We start from the raw sequence: 6323 nt of genomic DNA, 5'->3' as shown, positions 1-6323 counted from the left end.
TATGTTAGAACAGAAGTTTAGTGGAAAACTGGTTTGGAATATTATGTATCCACATAAACAATGGATATTAGTGGGGGCTTTTTTTGAGACCCTGAGGCATTCCCTGTTTGCATTTGTCTTAAATCTACTTTGTTACCAACCATCACCACTGTTTTGTCCTAGAACGACTAGGTAGCACTTGGGGCCGACTGGTCGACCATGACCGGAGTCTCCTTGCAAAGGCAAGGTACCCGCTCCAGCAGGAAGTGACTCAGTTGATACAGAATTTCCAGGTTTACTAGACGCTCTTTCAAATGGGATCGGTAAGAGCTAAACAGCTTGCTCAGTAGAAAGATCAGGGTCCTAGGAGTTCGGCTGTGGCACTGGGAAGCCGAGGGGAACTTCAAACTTCACTTTATTTGACATAAACAATATAGACCCTTTGGTTCACAGGCCGGTGCTCAGTCCACTGGGCCACACCAGCCGGGGCTGAAGTACTCATTTTTAAATGACTTTCAAAAAGCGAAATCAAATGAACTTGATTAAATATCCGGTCGGACTGAGGGTGACTAAAGCTTTAACTTATTAAGTACTTCAGGAAGAAGAAAATAATTTCAGGGTGGCACTGAATTGGCAACAGCAATGGCTGGGAGTCTGTGAACAAAAGGGACCGAGCTTGTGAAGGGGCACAAGGAGGTTTGGTTTGAAATGCATCCGCCCTTCCCTGGTCCTCTCTGCTCTGAGCTCACAGAATCCCTTTTAGGCTGAGGTTCCAAAACAAAAACGAAAGGTGGTCAGTCTCCGCAACAGCTAAAGCAACTTTTGAATTCTTTCTGAAAAGGAAGCTGACCTTCCCTAATTCACGACTTCCTGTACCTGTTGAAGATAGACGGACAACCTCAGAGGGTAGTTAGGGCTGCCCTGTAAGATGCTGCTGTAATGGTGGGCGCATGTCATCCAACCCTTGTCCGCACCCGTAGGCCGTGCAGCACCGAGAGTGGACCCTGATGTGAGCGACGGGTTTGTTCCTTGTCACGGACATAACGCTGTGGTGCAGAAGTGGTGCGTCTTTGTGTGGGGCAGGGACAGGAGGTGTGTGATAGCCCTGTTTTCTGCTCAGTTTTGCTAGGAACTTAAAACAGCTCTAAGAAATAAGGCTACTTGACAACACAGGAAACTGGCAACAACAGGAAAATTAACAACAACAGGAAACTGACTTCCCCTAACCAATGCACTTTCTTTTCTGCCGGCCCAGTAAAGGCCAAGACCTGGCCTTGGTGGCACCGTGTTCAACGGTGGCGTTTGTTCGTGTTGGTGGCAATGCAAATGTATCACAGTGCTCGGACACGAGGCCTTTATTTATTTTGGTACCTGTGGGGTCTGTGTAAATCACCCGGGCGTTTTATTAAAAAATGCAGGCTCCACTCTGGCTGGTGTGGCTCAGTGGATTGAGCACCAGCCTGCAAACCAGAGGGTCTCTGGTTCAGTTCTCAGTCGGGGCACATGCCTGGGTTGTGGGCCAGGACCCCAGCGGGGGGCACACAAGAGGAAACCACACATTGATGTTTCTCTCCCTTTCTTTCTTCCTCTCTTCCTCTCTGTCTAAAAATAAATAAAATCTTTTTTAAATGAAGGTTTTGATTGAGTTGTTTGGGAGTTGGGTCTGAGATTCTGCCTTTCTGAGCAGCTCCCCAGTGATGCTTGGAGACGTTAAAGGATGCTGGGCAAACACGCATCCCCTCCCTCACCTGGACCACCGCCTTTGCCGTGTGCCCAGAGACCCGCTGATAAAGGATGGTTCTTGTGGATCTCAAACACACTGCTCTGCTCGGTGTGATTCTTCCTTCTCTAAGTCTCATCAGTGCTCTGCTTGAGGTTCTCGTGGAACTTAGCAGGTTCTGTTGTCATACTCGTCTATGAACATGTCTTATTCCCCCACCCTGCCCCTCTCTGCCTCCACGCTCCCTCCCATAACGTGTTCTCATAAGGCCCTGACTGGCGTGGTTCAGTCCGTTGGGCCTCACTCTGCAAGGGGGAAGGTCGCTGCTTTGGTCTGAGGTCGCCCCCAACGCATGTCAGGGCTCAGTCCCTGGGTTGGGGCCCTGGCACGGTTCCCCTGTCAGGGTGTAGCCCCCTCCCGTCGGGGTGTTGTCGGGGCACAGTGCCCCAAGTCGGAATGGTCTGGGGTCAGTCCAAGTGCACATGGGAAGTGAATGGATGTTTCTCTCCCTCTCTTTCTCCCTCCCTTTCTCTCTCACTCTCTTTTAAAGACTTTATTTATTTATTGTTAGAGGGAAAGTAAGGGAGGGACAAAGAGAGGGAGAGAAACATCAGTGTGTGGTTGTCTTTCACATGCCCCCCACGGGGGACCTGGCCCACAACCCAGGCATGTGCCCTGACTGGGAACCGAACCGGCAATCCCTTGGTTCACAGCCCGTGCTCAATCCACGGAGTCCCTCTCTGTCTTCAAAAAAAATACATGTATAAAAATTTTTTTAAAGCTGAGAACAAATATGTAGATTTCAAAAAAGTTCTCATGGATTCCTATAATTTTCATTAACAACTCTAATTAAATAATTCTTTTTATCATTGCTGATATGAGTGTCTCCCCTACTGAATCAAAGCCTCCACCAGGCCAGGTATCTTGTCTATACCGTGTGATACTGTATCTCCACCTTTGCCGCCTTATCTGGGACAATGTCTGTTGAATAAATGAACAAATTATAAGATTCTCAGAAAGAGGGGAGGGGGAGGGAATTTCAGGGGAAAAGGGGAAGGATTCACAGGAACAAGTATAAAGGACACATGGACAAAAACTAACAGGGGTGGAAATGGAAGGGAGATGAGGAGCGCTGGGGGTGGGCTGGGATGGGAGTAAAAGACAGAAAACTGTACTTGAATAATAATTAAGTTTTAAAAAAAAGAAAAGATTCTCAGAAAGAGAAACTTTGTCTCCCTTGGAGAACCCTGCCTAGGACCCGGCACACGGCGATTTAATAAATAATTTTTGGCTTAATGACAATAATCTCAGGAACGCTCACCAAACATTTTCTCGTGTTCATAGCAGCGCTACGCACCGGAGCCAGGAAATGGAAGCAACTGCCCATCAGTGAGTGAATAGGTAAACAAAACGTGGAATATTATTCAGCTCGAANTAAAAGACAGAAAACTGTACTTGAATAATAATTAAGTTAAAAAAAAAAGAAAAGATTCTCGGAAAGAGAAACTTTGTCTCCCTTGGAGAACCCTGCCTAGGACCCGGCACACGGCGATTTAATAAATAATTTTTGGCTTAATGACAATAATCTCAGGAACGCTCACCAAACATTTTCTCGTGTTCATAGCAGCGCTACGCACCGGAGCCAGGAAATGGAAGCAACTGCCCATCAGTGAGTGAATAGGTAAACAAAACGTGGAATATTATTCAGCTCGAAAATGAAAGAAAATCCCGTCACATCCTGCAACATGCATGAACCTTGTGGGCATTAGGCCAAAGGAAATAAGTCACTCACAAAAAGGACAAATAATGTATGATCCCACTTATACAAGGTACCTGGTACAGTTCACGTTCCTAGAAACAGGAAGTAGAAAGGCAGTTTTCGGGGGCCAGGGGAGGGAAGAGTGAGGAGTCATCGTCTAATGGGCATGAAGCTTTAGTTCTGCAAGACAAAAACAGCTGCGGTCTGTTTCATATGTAAATGTGAACACACTTAACACTACAAAACTGTACACTTAAAAGGGTGACTTTCAGGTTACGCATTTTGACAATAAAAAAATGAACAAGATACCTATTGACTGGATGTGGCAAAAGAGGGTCAGGGAGGCATCGACCATATGTGGCAAGAGTTCAAGAGAAAGACCTAGGGTGGGGACACAGATACAGATACAATTGGCCTAGAAAATGGGAATGGAAGAGTTAACCCAGGGAGACTGGGGACGAATGAGAAGAGCCCTGGCTGGCGTAGCTCAGCGGATTGAGCGCAGGCTGTGAACCAAGGGGTCGTTGGTTCAATTCCCAGTCAGGGCACACGCCCGGGTTGTGGGCCAGGTCCCCAGTGGGGAACACACGAGAGGCAACCACATATTGACGTTTCTCTCCCTCTCTTTCTCCCTCCCTTCCCGTCTCTAAAATTAATAAATAAATAAAATCTTTGAAAAAAGAAAAACGAGACAAGAACATCCTGTTGAGAACAAAGGCTGAGGAATCTCTCCACCAGCGAGAGGAAAATGAAGCGGAAACATGTCCAGTCACTAGGTTGATGCTGGCGAACACGGCCAGGCCCCAGATCAGCAGCTCTGTGCACCCCCGCCCATCACCATCCTCTCCCTGCTTCCTGCTTCCTACAAGCGAACAGCGTCCTGACTTCCATCAGCACAAGCTACGTTTCATCTGGTTTTGAACCTCGACGAATGGAATCGCTCGCTCTAAGGTATAATCTGTTAGGTCCAGCTTCTTTCGCTGAATGTTGTGCTGGTAAGTTGCCTTCACAGTGTGTATAGAAGTAATTGGGTGTTGGGGTTATTGATGAAAAATTTGTCATATATGTTTTTGGGTGCAGGTAAGTGCATGTTTCCGCTGGCTGTGTACCCAGGAGATGCTGATGTTCAATGTCAGTGCATACTACCAAACACTTTTACGGGATACTGCCACACACATTTTCCTGAGTGGCTGTAGCATTTCACATTTCCACGTGCCACGCGTAAGTTTCGGCTACTCTGCACACTCACCAACACCTGGTTTTTCTCAGTGTTTTTAATATCTGTCATTCTGATGAGTCTACAGCGACCTCTCATAATAATTTTATTTTCCATTTTCCTGATGACCAGTAAGGTCAAGCATCTTTGATGTACTTAAGGCCTCTTTTATGAAGTATCTTTTCAAGTAGTTTGCTCCAATTTCACTTTTCAGTTCGGGCAGTACTGGGCCCTGGCTGGGTAGCTTGGTTGGCCTGAGTGTCATTCTGATCCTCTAGGGTTTCGAGTTCAATCTCCAGTCATGGCGACCACTAAATGCATAAACAAGTGGAATGACAAATCAATGTTTCTCTCTCCCTTCCTCTCTCTAAAATCAAATAAAAAAAACCCATTACTATTCTCAACTCTTTTATTTCCAGATACACTTCAGAAACAACTTAGTCTCTGTCCCCCAATGTCCCAGAGTCTGATTGGTCTTCTGTGGAGTCTCCACGTCAAACTGGGGAGAATTTACATCTCTACAGCGCTGAGTCATCCAATCCATGAGCATGGTACCATCTCTCACTTATGGGGGCTTCCTTTTATTTCTCTCCATAATAGTTTATAGTTTCCTATGCAAAGCCCTTCCAGATCTTTCACATGACTTATCCCCAGACATTTGATGCATTCTATGTTATTATCAATGGCAATTAAATTCTAATTTTCTAATTGTTTGTTACAGGCATATAGAAACACAGTTGATTTTTATAATTGATCTTTTATCTAAACTCATGTACTATTTCTAACAGTTTATCTATAGATTTTTGTTTCAGATGGTGGACATGGATGAGCAATCCTGTTTTGTGAATGATTTGAGTTTTAGTTCTTGGTTTTCAGTCCTCATGCTTTTCATTTTCATTTCTTCTGTTCCTGCACTAGCTAGAACCCCTGGTTCAAAGCCGAACAGAATTTATAATAGCAAATACTGTTTCATTCTTAATCTCAGGGGGATCATGAAATACGGTGTTGACTATAGATTTTCATACAGATAATGTTTAACCAACCAAGGATGTCTCCTATTTTTAGTTTAGTGAAACATTTTATCATGAGTTGTCTAATTTTACCCAGTGTTTTCCTGCATCTATCGGCGTGATCAGATTGTTCTTTCTCCTTTATTCTGTCAGTGCGATAAACTGAAATGTGATGGAAGCTCGACACTTTAGCGTCATCCCTGGGAACTACGCGTGCCTGTGATGGCTTTCTCTCTTCACTCACGCCATGAACCACACAGTCACTAGGTGAGCCCAGAGCTTCTTTCCTGCCACAGGCAGAGCACCTGCCGGAAAGTAAGGTCAACCCCGAGGAAGTCAAAGCCAAGATATGGGAAGAGGGGATGAGCGAGAAAGACACCTGCACAGAAACTAATGCTGGGGACAGTATCTGAACCCTCATCTAGCAATACCTGAACTTTCCCTGAACAGACGAGATCGACGAACCAATGAGATTTTTTTTTATTAAAGTACTTTGCATTGATTTCATTTATATTCAGCATGCCCATCTTGCTTGGGAGATTTTCCCAAGCAAGTTGCACAATCCTGTCACACTGTCGAATGGGGACTGCATTCCCATCCCAGGTGAGTGAGGGAGTGTGACAAGGGGCTGGGACCGGG

The 6323-nt window shown here is 45.5% G+C and overlaps 1 long non-coding RNA gene across 1 annotated transcript; it reads left to right on the top strand.

Moving 5' to 3' along the window:
* The first annotated feature begins 4107 nt into the window (after window positions 1-4107).
* Window positions 4108-6175, top strand: LOC119001344 (uncharacterized). Its single transcript, XR_005069546.1, has 2 exons — window positions 4108-4409; window positions 5838-6175. It is a non-coding gene; the product is annotated as an uncharacterized LOC119001344 (long non-coding RNA).
* The last annotated feature ends 148 nt before the right edge of the window (window positions 6176-6323 follow it).

The sequence above is a fragment of the Sturnira hondurensis genome, unplaced genomic scaffold (assembly GCF_014824575.4).
Source record: "Sturnira hondurensis isolate 20B ecotype Veracruz unplaced genomic scaffold, ASM1482457v3 Scaffold0001221, whole genome shotgun sequence".
Lineage (NCBI taxonomy): Eukaryota > Metazoa > Chordata > Mammalia > Chiroptera > Phyllostomidae > Sturnira > Sturnira hondurensis.
The sequence above is the reverse complement of the archived record's forward strand: the minus strand, read 5'-3'. Positions and strand labels throughout refer to the sequence as shown.